Source organism: Elephantulus edwardii, unplaced genomic scaffold, assembly GCF_000299155.1.
Source record: "Elephantulus edwardii isolate Elephantulus edwardi_28Jun2011 unplaced genomic scaffold, EleEdw1.0 scaffold00164, whole genome shotgun sequence".
Classification (NCBI taxonomy): domain Eukaryota; kingdom Metazoa; phylum Chordata; class Mammalia; order Macroscelidea; family Macroscelididae; genus Elephantulus; species Elephantulus edwardii.
In genome coordinates, this window is record NW_006399914.1 from 7,763,982 (window position 1) to 7,780,158 (window position 16,177).

Below are 16,177 nucleotides of genomic sequence, written 5' to 3' on the forward strand. Positions count from 1 at the left end.
ATCCCTGGCGTACACCCTTCCCAATTTTGAACCATGCAGTGTTACCCTGCTCTGTTCTGACTACTGCCTCTTGGTCCAAGTATAGGTTTCGTATTAGCACAATTAGGAGGCTAGAAGTCCAAATTCAGGGTGTCTTTTCTGGGGGAATTCCTTGTCTCTGTCAGTTCTGGAGGAGGATCCTTGTTTCCTTCAGCATCTGTTGCCTCTCCATTCCTTATGCTCTCTGTGGCCCGATCTTCCCCTATGTTGAGGAGCTTCCTAGGGCAGGGGCCTGAGTACAAATGGATGGACTCCATTCCTGGCAATTCTTTCTTGGTAGTGCTGAGGTACCTTTTGATCTTTTGCGAGATAATGCTGCTGACCATCACCTTGGGAAATTCTCCTTACTAGGATGAAGTAAGAGAGCTGAAAAGAGAATGTCATAAGGCAGCTTGAGAAGACAAAGCAAAGTAGTATAACAAAATGTGTAGAGACCTCGAGTTAGAAAACCAAAAAGAGAACATGTGCTAAGCATTTCTTGAGCCAAAAGAACTAAAGAAACAATTCAGCACTCAAGTTGCAATACTCAAGGATTCTATGAGTAAAATATCGAATGAGGCAGGAAACATCAAAAGAAGATAGAGGAATATACAGAGTCAAAAAGAATTGGTCAACCCTGAACCATTCATTTCAGGAAGTAGCCTGTAATCAAGAATGGATCATTCTGAGAAGACATTCTTGGAAGAAGTCCAGCTACACTTAAGGCAGTGGCAAAAAGGAAATCCTCTAGAATTGTTAAAATACCAATTGAGATGATTCAGCAAACAGATGCAGCCCTGGACATGCTTACTAGTCTATGAATGAAATTTAGATTATACGTGGCGAACCAACTGGAAGACATCCATATCTGTTCCCATTTTAAAGGTGATCAAATAGAGTTTGGAAATTATTGAACAATATCATTAATATCACACAGAAGTAAAATCTTGTTGAGGATTATTTTGCAATAGCTGGAAATGCCAGAAATTTAAGCGAGATTCAGAAGAGGCTATCGAACAAAGGATACTATTGCTGATGCCAGCTGGATCTTGGCTGAAAGCAGAGAACACCAGAAAGATATTTGTTGGGTTTTTTTTTCAGAAAGATATTTGTGTTTTATTGACTATGCAAAGGCATTTGGCAGGCTGGACCATAATGAATTATGGGTAGCATTTAGAAGAATAAAATTTCAAAACACTTCATTGTGCTCCTATGAAACCTATATGTAGACCTAGAAACAGTCTGTGAACTAGAACAAGGAATTTTGTATGCTCTAAAATCAAGAAAGGTCTGTGTGAGGGTTATATCTCTTCTCTATACCTGTTTAATCTGTATGCTGGGCAAATGATTTGAAAAGCTGAACTATATGAAGAAGAATGTAGCACCAGGTTAAAGAAAGACTCATTGACAACCTATGATACACAGATGACACAACTTTGCAGAAAGTGAAGAAGATAAAAGACTATATAGCCTTCAATATAGTTTGCATCTCAATTTCAAGAAAACCATACTCTTCACCACTGGAACAAGAGATAACATCACAATAGAAGGAAAGATGAATGAAGTTGTCAACAATTTCATTTTACTTGGACCTGTACTCAACATTTCATTGTGCTTCTGTGAAACCTATACAAAGACCTAGAGTAGCTTCTGTAGCAGCAGTTAAGAGATCAAAAGACATGCTGCGCTGGGAAAAATTATGGCGTCACAGCCCTCCCCAGAGTTCTAAAGAATAATGATATCAGTTTAAAGATGCACTTCATTCAAGTCATGGTATTTTCAATTGCTTCCTATGCATCAGAAAGTTGGACAATGAATATGGATGATAGAAGGCAAATGAATGGCTTTGAATTGGGTGATAGAGAAGCATACTTAATACCCCATGGACTGACTAAAGAACATGCAAGTCTATCTTGGAGGAAGTACATCTAGGGTGCTCATGAGATTCAAAGATGGTGAGACTTTGTCACTTATACTTTAGGCATGTTGTCATAGTTCTTGGCACAAATATGACAGTACTTGGAAAAGTAGACAGATAGTGGAAGAGAGGAAGATCTTCAGGGAGACGGATTGATACATGACTACAACAATGGGCTTGAGCATGATAGGGATTGTGAGGATGGAGCAGGATAGGCAAGGTTTTGATCTGTTGTTCATAGGGTCATAGGGTCATTGTGACTCAACTAGATAGCACTGAACAACAACATTATCGGTGCTGTGAAGGGATTAAGTATTACATTCCACCCTTTAATCCTTTTAGAACTATTTGGTTTCTCAGATCTGAGGGATCATTGCATAGCTTCTACATTATATCATGAAACTTTTTGCTGGTGCTCAGTCACGGATGACTCTCTAGTGGGTTTCTGGGACTGTAAATTGCCTGGGAGGTGATTGCCCATTTTTCTGCTGTGGAGTTGCTGGTGAATTCCTACTGCTAGAGAGTCTCGGCCTTTAGGCAACTCCTTAGGACTGTGTAAGCAGAGCTCCCTACATTATATGATTTTTGTTGTGTACCACAGAGTCAGAATCGACCCATAGCTGACCCTCCAGCAGGTTTTCAGAGGCAGTTAAGTCACCTCAAAGGAGATTGCCCATCCTTCTTGCACAGAGCAGCTGATGGCCTCGAACCATGTGCCTTTGGGATTGCAGTGTATCTTTTTGCCACTAGGCCACCAGAGTGCCCTACATTGTATGATTACACACATCAAATTTTTGGGGGCACAATTCAATCCAAGACTACATCCATGGAAACACCAGTCAGGAAATTTTGAAGGACATATTGCAATAGACAAATTTTCTGCAGAAGTCTTCTTGAAAGTGTTAAGCAAAAATGTCACCTTGAGGACAATGCCATAGTGTTTTCAGTCACCTCATATGCATTCAAAAGCTAGATGATAAATGGGCCAACCAAAGAAGAATCCAAGCCCTTGAATGATGGTGCTGGCAAAGAACTTTGAATATATCATAACTGCCATAATAATAAATCTTTCCTGGAATAAATACAGCTAGAATACTCTTTAAAACCAAGGATGGTGAAATTTTGTTTCAGGTACTTTCATATTTTATCAGGAGGGATAGTCCTCAAAGGAAGACATCATACTTGGTAAAAAAGAGTAAGACCCTCCTAGTGACAACAATAGGAACAATAGATTCCAGTAAAGCTATGACTGTGAGGATGGTGCAGAACTGGACAGTGTTCTGTTGGAGAGTTACTGTTGAGTCAAAACTAACTATATCACCAATTGCAACAATATATCCTTTGTTGGGTTATTTTGAGGATTGAATGACATAAGTTCTGGTGCAGTGTTTGCTACTTAGTAAGTAAATAAATGAACCAAAATTCTACAGGAAGTTTCTCTTTGCAAACTATTTTTTACTTAAATAAGATATCCATTCACATTGAGATGCTATAGATTTAAGGACCACAAGATTTAGTGTTGATTGTTGTCACACCCTTGGTACCAGTACTCAGGAGATCAGGAGGCACGCTGGAGTCGCTTGCAACTGATAGCGACCCTCTGCACAATAGCCCTAAACCCTCCTCCATCCTGTGTCAACGTTACTGTCTCTGACACACCTACCCCTCCACCCCCAGCATTGGGAAAGCCTGTTGTCAGAGCTCTCTCCAAAGTCTTGAGCAACAATGATGTTAGTTTAAAGACTAAGGTGGGCCTGATTAAGGTCACAGTTTTTCCAATCCTGCTGTGCTTCAAAGAGCTGGGGAATGAATAAGAAAGACAGGAGAACGGATGTGTTTGAGCTGTGGTATTGTGACTGCCAAAAGAACAAACATATGTCTTAGCGGAAATGTAGTTGGAATGTTCATTGGAGCCAAAGACCATGAAGCCTCATCTCACGTTTGGATGTGTTACAAGAAGCTATTCCTTACAGAGGGACATCATGCTTGGAAAGGTGGAGGGTCAGGAGAGGAAGATCCTCAAGGAAATGGATTGATTACAGTATCTGTGGAATGGATTCAAATATATTGAGGATGTAAGATGGCGCAGGACAGCATGGAGTTCACAACCGTTGTTCATAGGGTCGCTTTGAGTCTACTCAACTAGATGGCACTTAACAACCAACAATTGCAGATGCATGAATTCCAGGGTGTTTACCTAGGGTGTTTTCCTAGGGTGTTACCTAGGGAGTAGATGCCAAGAGAGGTTTAAAACTTAGGCAGCTCCCACACTGGGCGTAGCTAGAATGTACCGGGAAGCAGACACCTTGGTCACGAAGTTCCCCCATTTCATAACCACTTTCCAACTGTTTTTGGAGGTATTCCTACCCTTTTAGTCTTCTCCTCTAGACTACCGATGTGACCCATTTCTTTCTTCTCCCCTCCCCCCATTTCAATGCCAGATGGAGCCTGAGCTGAAATGAATGAGGCTCACTCAGCCTGCAGGAACGTTCGGGGCAATAACTGCATGCCCAAGGAAACCACGCCTTTGACGTAGCATCCGGCGGGTTAAAACTTTTTAGTGTCTTTTCCTATCAATCTTTCATGACACATTTAAAAGGCTCCCTAACACAAGCGTACATATATAGTACAAAGCCTTGCTTCCACAGCCCTGCTGGATCAAGGTAAAAAGGAACTCTGTACCAAAGAGGTTCTAGTTGCTGTTTAAAGCTCCGATAAATCGAAGGTAGGTATTTCTACGATGAGAGAGTGTTTTCCTTGACTGGAACGCTTGTTATCTTCAGCCCCTTCCAACAGCCTCCGCATAGTAAAGACCAGAGTCAGCAGTGAGCCTCGCCTTTTCCGCTGGAACTACAACTTCCAGGACGCCCGCGGCCTGGGAGTGCGCATGCGCGTCGGTGGCCGAGGGGAACTAGGCGCACCGACTTGCAGCGTCGAGTTGGGGGAGCTGCTGGCGGGGAATCCGGCAACTCCCTGGGCAGCTGACGGAGGCAGGCGGGCGGGTACTGAGAACCGAGCAGCGCCGAGCGTGGCCGGCATTCCCAGCGGGTCTGTTACGGAGGTCGGTGGCCCCAGAGGGCGCCAGTCAGGTAAGATCAGCCGGGAGCTAGCTTTCCAGGAAGTCCCTCTGTGGGTGCGAGCTAGGAGTCGCCCCGACCACGGTGACTGGAGGAGAGCTTGCAGCTTTCTAGCCACCTGGTCCCGATCTCTAACCTCTTGGATCTTTCTTGGGTAGGTAGTGAGGGCACGCTGGGGATGGCTCGGGTGGGCCGGTCTAGGTCCGGGCGGTGGGGCGCGCTGGGCGTCGCCCGCGGGTCTAGGCGCATGAACCCCGAGTTGCTGGTGAACCACTCCCGGGCCTCCCTGGTTCGGGACATGCTCCTTTCCCCCCGCCGAAGTCAGCGCCTGCAGTGGCCGGGCGAGCTCTCTGTCTGCCTGCACCTCCCATCGTGCGGAAGGGTAGTGTGAGCAATCATCTTCGTAGAAGGGTTAAAACATTTTCTCACCAAGACTCAGTCTTCTGATTATACAAAGTTTGAAAACAACAAAAAAACCCACCCCACACAAACGGAAGGCTTACTCCCTTTTAGTGATTGAGACCTGGCTCGTTTTGGTGTGTTTCCTTGGTCCTAGATTATTCCCTGGCTTCTGTGCAGCACAGCTGGATCCGGCTGTGAATTATGTGTGTTGGTTTGTTTTGAGGACGTGACTGGGTCATGATATTTTCGCGTACAGTGGTTGGAGTGTTTCCTCTCCAGCCTGCAGTCTGATTGCAAACAGAAATAAGTGGGAAACAGCGCAGCTTTAGGTTTTGTTTTGCTTTTTAAAACATGTTTAGTTGAGAATTGCATTTCCAACTTGCCCTTGGCTTCTCTTAAAACCAAAAGTTCTCTGTTAAGGAGCACTGCAGTAAAACTTATCTCAGGAGGTCATACTTCAACAGGATATACGCTTGTGGAGATTTAAATTAGTTATGTGGAGTCTCTCTTGGTTTGTAACATTTTCATGAAGTTCATGTTTCTTTTCCTGAGAATGTTTTAAAGTTTTGATAGACTAAATGGATTGATTAATTGATCTATCTAAAGTATATCAGACTTTTAAAGAGCTTTTAAAGTCCGGGTTCATTTACTCTTGCAAATCTTTACTTTCTGGCTCTAGGCACTCTTTTACTCCACTACTTCTTTCAGAGTCCCACAAACTTTTTTACTATAATTTTTAGAATCCCTCGACACATTCCTATGAAAAGAACAAAAGGGATTTGAAACTTTAGTTGTAATATATGATGGCCCTTAGGTTGCTTACTTTTGTACCTCTTAGAATCTCTATTTTGCTCACCATTAAATTGAAATTTTGAACCAGATAATCTCAATGTTATTTTAGGCTCCTATCTCTGAGTTTTAAAAATTTGTTTACTTTATTCACTAGCATTACCGCATACATCATTCCAGGCTTTGGCCTAGACGTTGTTGTTGTTGTGTACCACTTAGCAGAACTGACCCATGTCCGACCCTCCGGTGGGTTTTCAGAGATATTTAATCACAGGGAAGGAGCAGCTGATGGATTCGAGCTGCGTGCCTTCAGGATTGCAGCACAGCTTCTTTCCAGTAGGTCGCCAGAGCTCCCTGATGAGATTTTACGGGTAAGGAATTGCACTGCCACTAGAAAAGCAGATGATTTTAATTCATCAGCTGCTCAACAGGAGAAAAATGGGTGGTCTCCTCTTGTGGAATTAACTGCCTCTGAAAACCCACAGGAGATATGAGTTGATTTTGATTTAGTGGTACACATCAACAGCAACAAAATATCTACAGGTGAAATACAAATACAATTATTGCTTCTACTCTTAATGATTTTTTTATTAATTTCAAGGAACATTTACAGAGATTTTGGATTTCCATTCATTCATTGTTGCACTTTTCTCGCCACGTACCCCACCCCCACCCCCAGTTTGCTCTTCTCCTTGAAAAGCAAAAGATCTAATCAATGATTTTAAAGTCTTAGCTACTATTCCTATTTAATCTGTCTGCTGAGAAGATTACTCAAGAAGCTTGATTGAAGAAAATGTGTCATCAGGATTAGAGGAAGATTCATCAATAATCTTCATTATGCAGATGACACAAGATTGCTTGCTGAAGGTGAGGAATACTTGAAGCACTTGCTACAGAAGATCGAAGGATACAGCCTTCTTTATGGACTGCATCTCTACGTCAAGAAAACAAAAATCCTAGCCAGTGGATTGATAGGCAACACTTAATAGATGAAGAAAAGATTGAATCTGTCAATGATTTCATCATACTTGGATCCACAATTAATACTTCTGGTACCAGCAGTCAGGAGAGCAGGAGGCATACTGCATTGTTGTTACGTACTCTCAAGCCACCTGTGACTCATAGCGACCCTATGTATAGCATCTCTGAACCCTGCTATATCCTGAGCCAACCTTATTGTCTCTGACACACCTATCCCCATTACCCCAGTCACTGAGTCAGTTCATTTCATCAAGGGTCTTCCTCTCTCGCACTGTTCCTCCACTCTCCCAAGCATAATGTCCCTCTCCAAGGACTGGTCCCACCTTGCAGCATGCCAAAAGTATGCCACATAGAGCTTCAGAATCCTTGGCTCCAAGGAACAGCCTGGTTTCACCCTTTCCAGGATGACCCTGTTTGCTGAGGCATCTGATGTAAATAAAAAATAATACACTGGGAAAGTCTTTAGTTGGAGACCTCTCCAAATTATTGATGAGCAATGAAGTCAGTTTGAGGACTAAAATATGCCATGGTCTTTTCCTTCACTTGCTATACATCTGAGAGCTGGGCAGTAACTACGGATGATACAAGAATTGATGCTTTTGAATGATGGTATTGGAGAAGAGGGCTGAATATCCCATGGACTGCCAAAAGAACAGATGGGTCTTGGAGAAGGTAGAGCCAGGGTGCTCCGTGGAGGCAAAGATGATGAAGCTTCATCTTACATACTTCAGGCATGTTGCTAGGAGAAGTTATTCCTTGGAGAGGGGCATCATACTTGGGATGTTGGAGGGACAGTGATGGAGAAGACGTCCTTCAACCAGGTGGATTGACACAGTGACTACAGTAATGGGAGATTGTGAGGATGGTACCAGATAGGACAAGGTTCAAATCTCTTGTTCATAGGTTCTATATGAGTCACATTCGATGGCACCTAACAATAACAACTGGCCCATTTAATACAATATTACAAGTTTATCTCTGTGATTCAACTTCCAGACAGTCCGTAAGCTTATAGGGTGATCAGTTACTCCAGGGTAGAACACATTTCTTAGAACAGTCAGCCATATAAGAGCAAATGGGCAGCATTTGGATAAAGCTCAGTATGAGGCAAAGGATCGAAAAGAGGGAGCAATGGAAATGTGAACCACCAGGGAGAAAGGGGAAGAGAGCTGATACAGTGTGAGGCATGTGCTTCACATCACAAAGCATGATGTGTTGAATGGAAAACCACTTTGCTCAGATATTTTTAATATCTCATTGCTGTTGAGTGAATTGACTCATAGATGACCCTCCATTGGGTTTCTGAGTCACATGGAAGGAGATTGCAGATTTATTATAACAGAAAGGACTGGAGTAATATACGTTAGTTAGGGGCATGTTCATGCTTGATTTGCACCAGTTTACAGTAAGCCTGGAGGTGCAACTTTAATTGAGCTTGCTTACTGATCTGTGGTGAACAGTTTCACCTGGCACTTGCTTAGTGAGTATTCATCTCTGACGATGGTATTCCTCCAATATAAACTTGTATAAGTCACCCAGAATCTTGTTAAATTGCAAATTCTGACTGAGTAGGTATGAAATGGATCTTTAGAATCTGCATGTAATAAGCGATGCCCTAGTTATTGTGAAAGACCAATTTTGGTGGTGTCTTACCATGATTAACAATCTTTATATTTGATGCTGATATTTGTGGTTTTGTCGTTGTTGTTATGTGCCCTCGAGTCATCTGCAACTCATAGCGACCCTGTGTACAACAGCCCTAAACGCTGCTCTATCCTCTGCCAATCTTAATGTCTCTGACATATCTACCCCCATTACCCTAGTCAATGAATCAATCCATCTCATTGAGGGCCTTCCTCTCTTTCACTGTCCCTCTACCCTCTCAAGCATGACGTCCCTCTCCAAGGATTGGTCCCTCCTTGCAACATGTCCAAAGTATGTCAGATGAAGTTTGAGAATCCTTGCCTCCAAGGAGCAGCCTGGTCTCACCATCTCTAGGATGAACTTGTCTGTTCTCAGCACTCCATGGTGTATTCAATACTCTTCACCAGCACCACAGCTCAAAGGCATTAATTCTCCTTCTATCATCCCTAGTCATTGTCCAGCTTTCTGATGCATAGCAAGTAATTACAAAGACTATGGCCTGGATCAGGCACACCTTAGTCTCCAGACGGACATTGTTGCTCTTCAGTACTTTGGAGAAGTCTCTGACAACATATTTTCCCAATGCAATTCATCTTTTAATTTCCTGGCTGCTGATACCAAGAGTGTTGATTGTGGAGCCAAGCAAACTAAAGCTCCTAACAATCCCAATCTCTTCACCATCTATCATGATGCTGTCAGTCGGCCCAGTGCTGAGAATCTTTGTTTTCTTGATGTTGAGCTTCAATCTGGGCAGAATATTAAATGCTGCAAGAAGCATTACAAGAAGATTGAAAGAGTATACAGAGTCATTGTACCAAAAGGAATTGGTAGACACAGAAGAATTTCATGAAACATAAAAGCAAGAGCCTGTAGTGATGAAGTTCAAGTTGCTCTGAAAGAATTGGCAAAAAACAAGGCCCCAGGAATTGACGGCATGCTAATTACCATATTTCAACAAGCAAGTGCTGCCCTGGATGTGTTTACCAAGTTGTGCCAAGAAATCTGGATGACAGCCACCTGACCAATTCCCTGGAAGAGATCTATATTCCTATTCCAAAGAGAGGGGACCCAACAGACTGTGGAAATTACCGAACAGTATAGTTAATATCACATGCAAGATTCTGCTGAAAATTATCCAAAAACGACTGGAACAGCACATCAACAGAGAACTGCCAGAAGTACAGGCTGGGTTTAGAAGAGGTATAGCTAATGATGTTAGATAGATCTTGGCTGAAAACAGGGAGTACCAGAGGAAATTCTATGTGTTTCATTGACTATGCAAAGGCATTTGACTGTGTGGATCACAACATACTGTGGCTGACTCTGAGAAGAATGAGAATCCCAGAACATTTGATTGTGCTTATGTGTAGTCTATGCTTGGACCAGGAAGCAGTCTTCAGAACAGAGGACAGAAACACTGCAAGGTTTAAAACTGGGAAGGGTGTATGCCAGGGATGTGTCCTATCTCCATACCTTTTCAGTCTTTATACAGAGCAGATTATATGGGAGGCTGGACTCTGAGAGGCATGTGACATCAGGATATTTGTAGTATTAGGTGGATATTGATTGCTTTTCCCAACTTTTTTTTTTTTTTAATATTATTCCTGTTTAGTCTAATCAAAATAGTTGCTTTAATAAGGTTTTCCCCCCAGGGCTCTTTCCCATTCTCTTCCTCCTTTTTGTCTTTCCTTTGTCTCTTTCTTGCTGTGTCTTTTCAGCTTTTCCCCCATCTCATTCTCTTCCACCTTGATATGTTTTAATATCCATTAATTCATTGATTCTAGCTCACCAAAGGCATGATGCTTGTATCCACCTCCACAAGAAAAATAGGAGCAGTTCTCACATGTGATTTACTGCTTTTGAAAACCTGAAAGGTCAGCCTTGAGTTCTGATTTAACAGCAGTGGGCTGTTTTTGTTGTTACATTGTTTGAGCTCTTACTGAATATAGACATGTAAGTCATGGACCCTGTAAAAAAGAAGTTTATGGTCTTTTTGAGATTAAGCCTATGTGCGGTAAACACTAACTGTTGAGAATAAACACAGATTATAGGAGTTCAAGTACCGAGAGCTCTTAGGATGTAGACGGTTTGCTTCTATAAAGATTGGCTTTGGAAACCTTGTGTTGAAGCTCTGCTTTCTCCTGTATCGTGGTTATGAATCAGAACTGATTCTATGGCAAAGGGTTTCATTTTGGTAGGAGTTCTGACAGTATGTTCTTTTCCTGGAAAAGTGAGGAACAAGCCATATTGAAGCCATATTTTTCACTCCCTATCTCTGCCCCCTTTGGACTATATACTGTAGGTTATTTGACAGTATGTGACTTCTGTTCATTGTGTATATACGTTTGTAAATTTATTTCAAACTCCCTGTAAACTGGGCATGTAAAAAAATCCATTAGATTTAAGCAAAATCATAGGGAAAGGGAGAGGTGGTAAGATGAAAATATATGTTCAAGTCAAGCCTTTTACATGTTTTTTAATTGAGATTTTTACTTTTTGTTTGTAGGGTTTCTTTATGTCTTCAGAATATAAATCCTTTGTCAGATCCAAGCATTGGTAATATTTTTTTTACCGAGTCTGTGGCTTGTCTGTTTATTTTCTTAATTATTCATTAGGCAGAAATTTTTATGAAGTCCATTGTATCAGAGGGGTGTGTGTGTGTATGTGTCCTGGCTAAGAAATCTTTGTCTATCTCTGAGTTGTAAAGATATTCTCTATTTTTTCCTTCTAGAAGATTTATTGTGCTGTGTTTTTATTGAGATGTATGATCCCACTCAGATTACTTTTTGCATTAAGAGGAGAGACCAGAATTGAGATTATTTTACCTTTCATGTGAGTGTCTATTCCTCCAACAGTGCTGGTTAGGAAAAAAATTTTTCCTTTCTCCATTGAATTGATTTGGAATTTTGTATTTTAGTTGTACTCATATTGTACATTTCCAAGAATAGGCCTTGGATCGTAATACCTCTGTACCTCTTCCAGTCAGGGATTAGATTAATTTGTCCAAGGTTCATTGCCATATGAATTTTAATCATAATTATGTTTTCTGTAGGTTGAGTTAATGATGGCATCCCATTTCCGTCTCATATGCACTCTTCCTATACCAGGCAAAGTCTGGGGAGAGGAAAGGAGATTGAAACCTAGAAAGATCGCTTTCTGATAAAACCCACTGAGGTGGAGTTTATTCCAACTCAAAATGACCCTGTAAGACAGAGAAGAACTACCTGGTAGGGTTTCAACGGCTGTAAATCTTCATGTGAGCAGACTGCATCATCTTTCTCCTGTGGGGCAACTGATGGCTTCAGAATACCTTTGTGGCATTGTCACAGTAGTGTCTTGTACTCCTAACCAAAAGGCCAAGTGTTTCTGATACTTTGAATCTACCAGCAATTACTTTGGAGAAAGATGGGCCGTTTTCTTCTGGTAAGATTTACAGCCCTTGAATCCTTCAATTCCCAGATGGAATAAATGAATGGGAACAGACTTGACAGTAGTGAATTTGTTTTTATGATTAAATTGTTTAAAATTTTCATTGTGATTTTAATGAATGTTTATAGAATAAAGTTGGATTTTCATTCATTCATTGTTGCACATTTTCCTCCTCCTCTCTCACTTTTCCCCTCCCCAGTTCACTTTTTTCTTTTTTTAATATTTTTTCATTGTTGCAGTTTCCTCCTTTTCCCCCTCTACTTCCCCCCACCCAGTCCATTTTGTAGAGCATCTCTTATTCTAGACTCTTGTCATATGTATAATACCTTATCATATAGTCCTTTTAAACAGTTCTTTCCTCCATTTCCTTCATTGCCCTGCTTTATGACAGTGGTGTTATACAGTATTTATCCTTTTGTGACTGAATTTTTTTTTCCAACTGAGTTAATTTTTAAGATAGGAGCTTAATGTTGTTCTTTGACTTGGTAAAAAGAAATCTGAGTATATATAACCCTTATATTGTAGTGTCCATGTTTCTCCTGCACTCCTTTATGTCAATTCTTTAGAAACTAGGTAGTTAGCTCAATGTAAGTACATACATGGACACATAGGAGCCCTCCCTTCTGCTTTTGGTTGTATGTGTACTGTTAAAACCGATCCATAACTGACCCTCTGGCGGGTTTTTAGAGGCACAGGAGGAGATTGCCCAGCCTTTTCCCACTGAGCAACCAGTGGCCTCAAACCATTTGCCTTTGAGATTGCAGGGCAGCTTCTTGCCACTAGGCCACTAGAGTTCTCATGTCAATTCTTAATGCTTTGGTAGTTTCTAAGGATACTGGTTGGTTAGGTATTTTTTGTTCTAGGTTTTATTTACTGATAAGACAATAATTTTTTTCTTTTGTCAGTATTTTTTAAATAATGCCAGTACAATCTCATTAATCTGGCTGATTCATATTTCCGTCTAGGCCTTATCCATTCACATACGTAGTTTTATTTACTTGTAGTCATAGCATCGGCTGGCTTGGGTGGTCTGAGACTTAGTTGTAACTAGCAAATGCTGTAGCCCAGATGTAGGTCTTACTTGTTAGTAGAAACAAGGCTAGAAATGGAGAAGAGAAGACAATGAGACTTGAACCCCAAAGTGTGGTGAAAATAGAGGTCGAGGAGAGCTAAAGACAGGGTTACTCAATGAGAATGCAGGCTAACTGGTTTCTTTATATTTTTTTCTTAAAAAAAAAAAACCCAACACACACATACTTTTCTTGAGAAAAATAATGTACATAGAATCTACCATTTTAAAGCATACAACTCAGTGGTTTTTATGTGTTTACAAATCAGTGTAACTATCACCGCACGTTTATAACATTTTTATCATCTCCCCTAAAAAAACCACCTCTGTTTCAACCACTTCTGCTACCCTTGTCTTTTAGGAAGTTCTGGTTGTTATTGGATGCCAGTGAATTGGAACCAACTCATATCTGACCTCCAGTGGGTTTTCAGAGGCAGTTAATCACATGGAAGGAGATTGCTCCTCCTTCTCTCATGGAGCAGCTGGTGTATTTGAACCATGTGCCTTTGGGATTGCAGCGTAGTTTCTTAACACTAGGCCATGAGAGCTCCTTAGGGAGGTGCATTTCTAATCCAAATGCCATGACTCTCTGGGCATTGGAATTCACCATCTGTTCCACAGATGGGCCGTTATCTCTTGAACAATTTATAGCATTGGAAAACCCACTGGAGGATTCTGACTTGGCAGCACTGAGTTTTGAGTTGATGGCCTTTTACCTGTTGGTCTTTGGCTATGTTGTCAGGTGGTGCCAGTCCTTTAAAAAGACATCATGCTTAAAAAGTAGAAGATCAGTAAAAGAGAGGAAGACCATCAGTGAGATGGACTATCACATCAACAGGCTTAAACATGGTGGAGGTTGTTTTAGTCTGTAGTTCATAGGGTTGCTGTGAGTCTTCACTGACTCAGTGACACCTAACAACAATAACAGGATCTTTTGTGATTGGCTTCTATCACTCTTACGTTCTTTTAACAGTTTGAGGATTGCTGAAAGGTAGTCAGGATTACTTCACAGATCCACACACTTTTTGACCCATAAAGTTCCACCTACCCTCAGGTGTGTATGTTCAAGACACTCACACCAACTCACTAAGAAGGGAATACAAACATACTTAGACAAACATACACACTAAGGTAACTGATACACAGAGATAACCCTTTACAAATAAACAGCTTCATATCTGGCTTATCTAAGCAGTAACATCACTATAAGTAAATACAAATAAATACAATTCCTGAAGTGTACATGAGAAGAATGGATGAAAATATGGTCAGTTGGGAAAAATAAGGGGTCAGTGTGGATAGCAAGTTTATTCTCTGGTTGTTAGAACGCTTCGTAGAACTTTAAGTTGTATGACCAGTGGCAGTTGTTCAGGCTGTCTGTATTGTTTCCCATATTAAAACTTGTAGGTAAAATTGTTGTGGTTCCCTAACAGTTCCTTTAGACAAGATATTATTAATGATAATTACAAAGTAGGAAATTTCAATTTAGAAAATTATAACTAACAAAATATTTGTGTTTCCTGGGTGTGGTGTTTTAACTTTAATGAGAAGTTATTAAGGACTGTTCCCTTGATGTGCAGAGCCAATGAAAAGAAAGAGGGGCCCTCAAGTGTATACATTGTAAGTGGCACACACTCAAGTAGTTCTTATTATGGGGCAACCATGAGATTTGATACAACTCCAATATTTCTTGTTCTTCATGATGACTTTTTCACCCAAATTCTTTTTCTTAAGAAACCGTCTACCTATTTTTTTTTTTCTCTCTTTAATATGTCCATCGGGGTGCTAGATCTGATAAAGGGGCAAAGACCTATTTTTAACTGGGAAGTGTCAGTACGTAGATGATTGTTTCAAAGATAACCCTTCCCCTTTTTTTCCTGCCTTATCTGTTTTTGTCCTAGGATCTAGGATTTCTTGGAGCAAATCACAGAACTATAAAGAAACAGGCAGATTTGTCTATTTCTTTGCTGCACGGTGTTCCATGTCATCCTGCCTTTTTGTTAGACAGCACACACCCACAGCACCGGCCTTTCCTTCCCCACTGTTCTCAAGTCTGCACCAGTTAATTGTATGTGCAGGTCTCATTTTTCTCAAGTAGTGTTTTAGTGTAAGTCATAACCTTCTGATCAGATAGCCTCACTTCCTGCTCTCGTAAGTCATGAGATAACACAAGTGAATCCTGAGAATAGTTTGTTCCACCAGAGAAAAGACAGCTCTTGTCACTCCATTCAGCCTTGTCTCCTGCCTCCGAGGAAACCGTATCCTCTTTTCTTCTTTCTTTTCCTATTGCCTATTTTAGGCCTGTGCCTCCTTTTGGGTAGGACACCAGGGAAGACTCTTGAAAGAAATGTTATTTGAACTGGCCCCTAGAAGGTGTAAACAGATTTGAACATCAAGAACCCTAGAAAAAGGTTATTTCAGGTGTGATGAATAGTGTGAGCAAAGGGCTTGAGGCACAAAAACAGGTATCATATGACTGTAAACCAGGATATTTGAGGATCCATCTTTCTCATGATTTTACCCCCTCTTCCTATCGCTGGCTTCCCTCCGAGTTCCCCTGGTTTCTCAGCCTGCGCTTTGATCTCTTTGCTTACTATGTACTTCAGACCCCTCTACTTACTAAACCCACCTTTCCCTCACCACCCACAGTGCTGTCTCAAGTCTGAGCACTATTTGGTAGAACCCTCCTTTTTGGAGATAATTATGAATTTTTCTTTTTCACTTTTTAAGAAATAGTTTATGTGCATGTCTCATTTTCCTCCTCAAATAGCATTATAGTACAGATTTTTAGGTCCCAGGGACCACAAGCCCATTTAAGCTAGTTTACTGAGAAGGTACAGAGACAGGGAC

At 41.1% G+C, this 16,177-nt stretch overlaps 1 protein-coding gene across 1 annotated transcript in view; it reads left to right on the forward strand.

The window, feature by feature from the left end:
- The first annotated feature begins 4,816 nt into the window (after positions 1 to 4,816).
- The window catches only part of TMOD3 (tropomodulin 3 (ubiquitous)), a 72,292-nt gene continuing 60,931 nt past the window's right edge, over positions 4,817 to 16,177 (forward strand). Inside the window, exon 1 of the mRNA XM_006895324.1 lies at positions 4,817 to 5,025. The gene's annotated coding sequence lies outside the window, so the exon portion shown is untranslated. The remainder of the gene's footprint in view (positions 5,026 to 16,177) is intronic.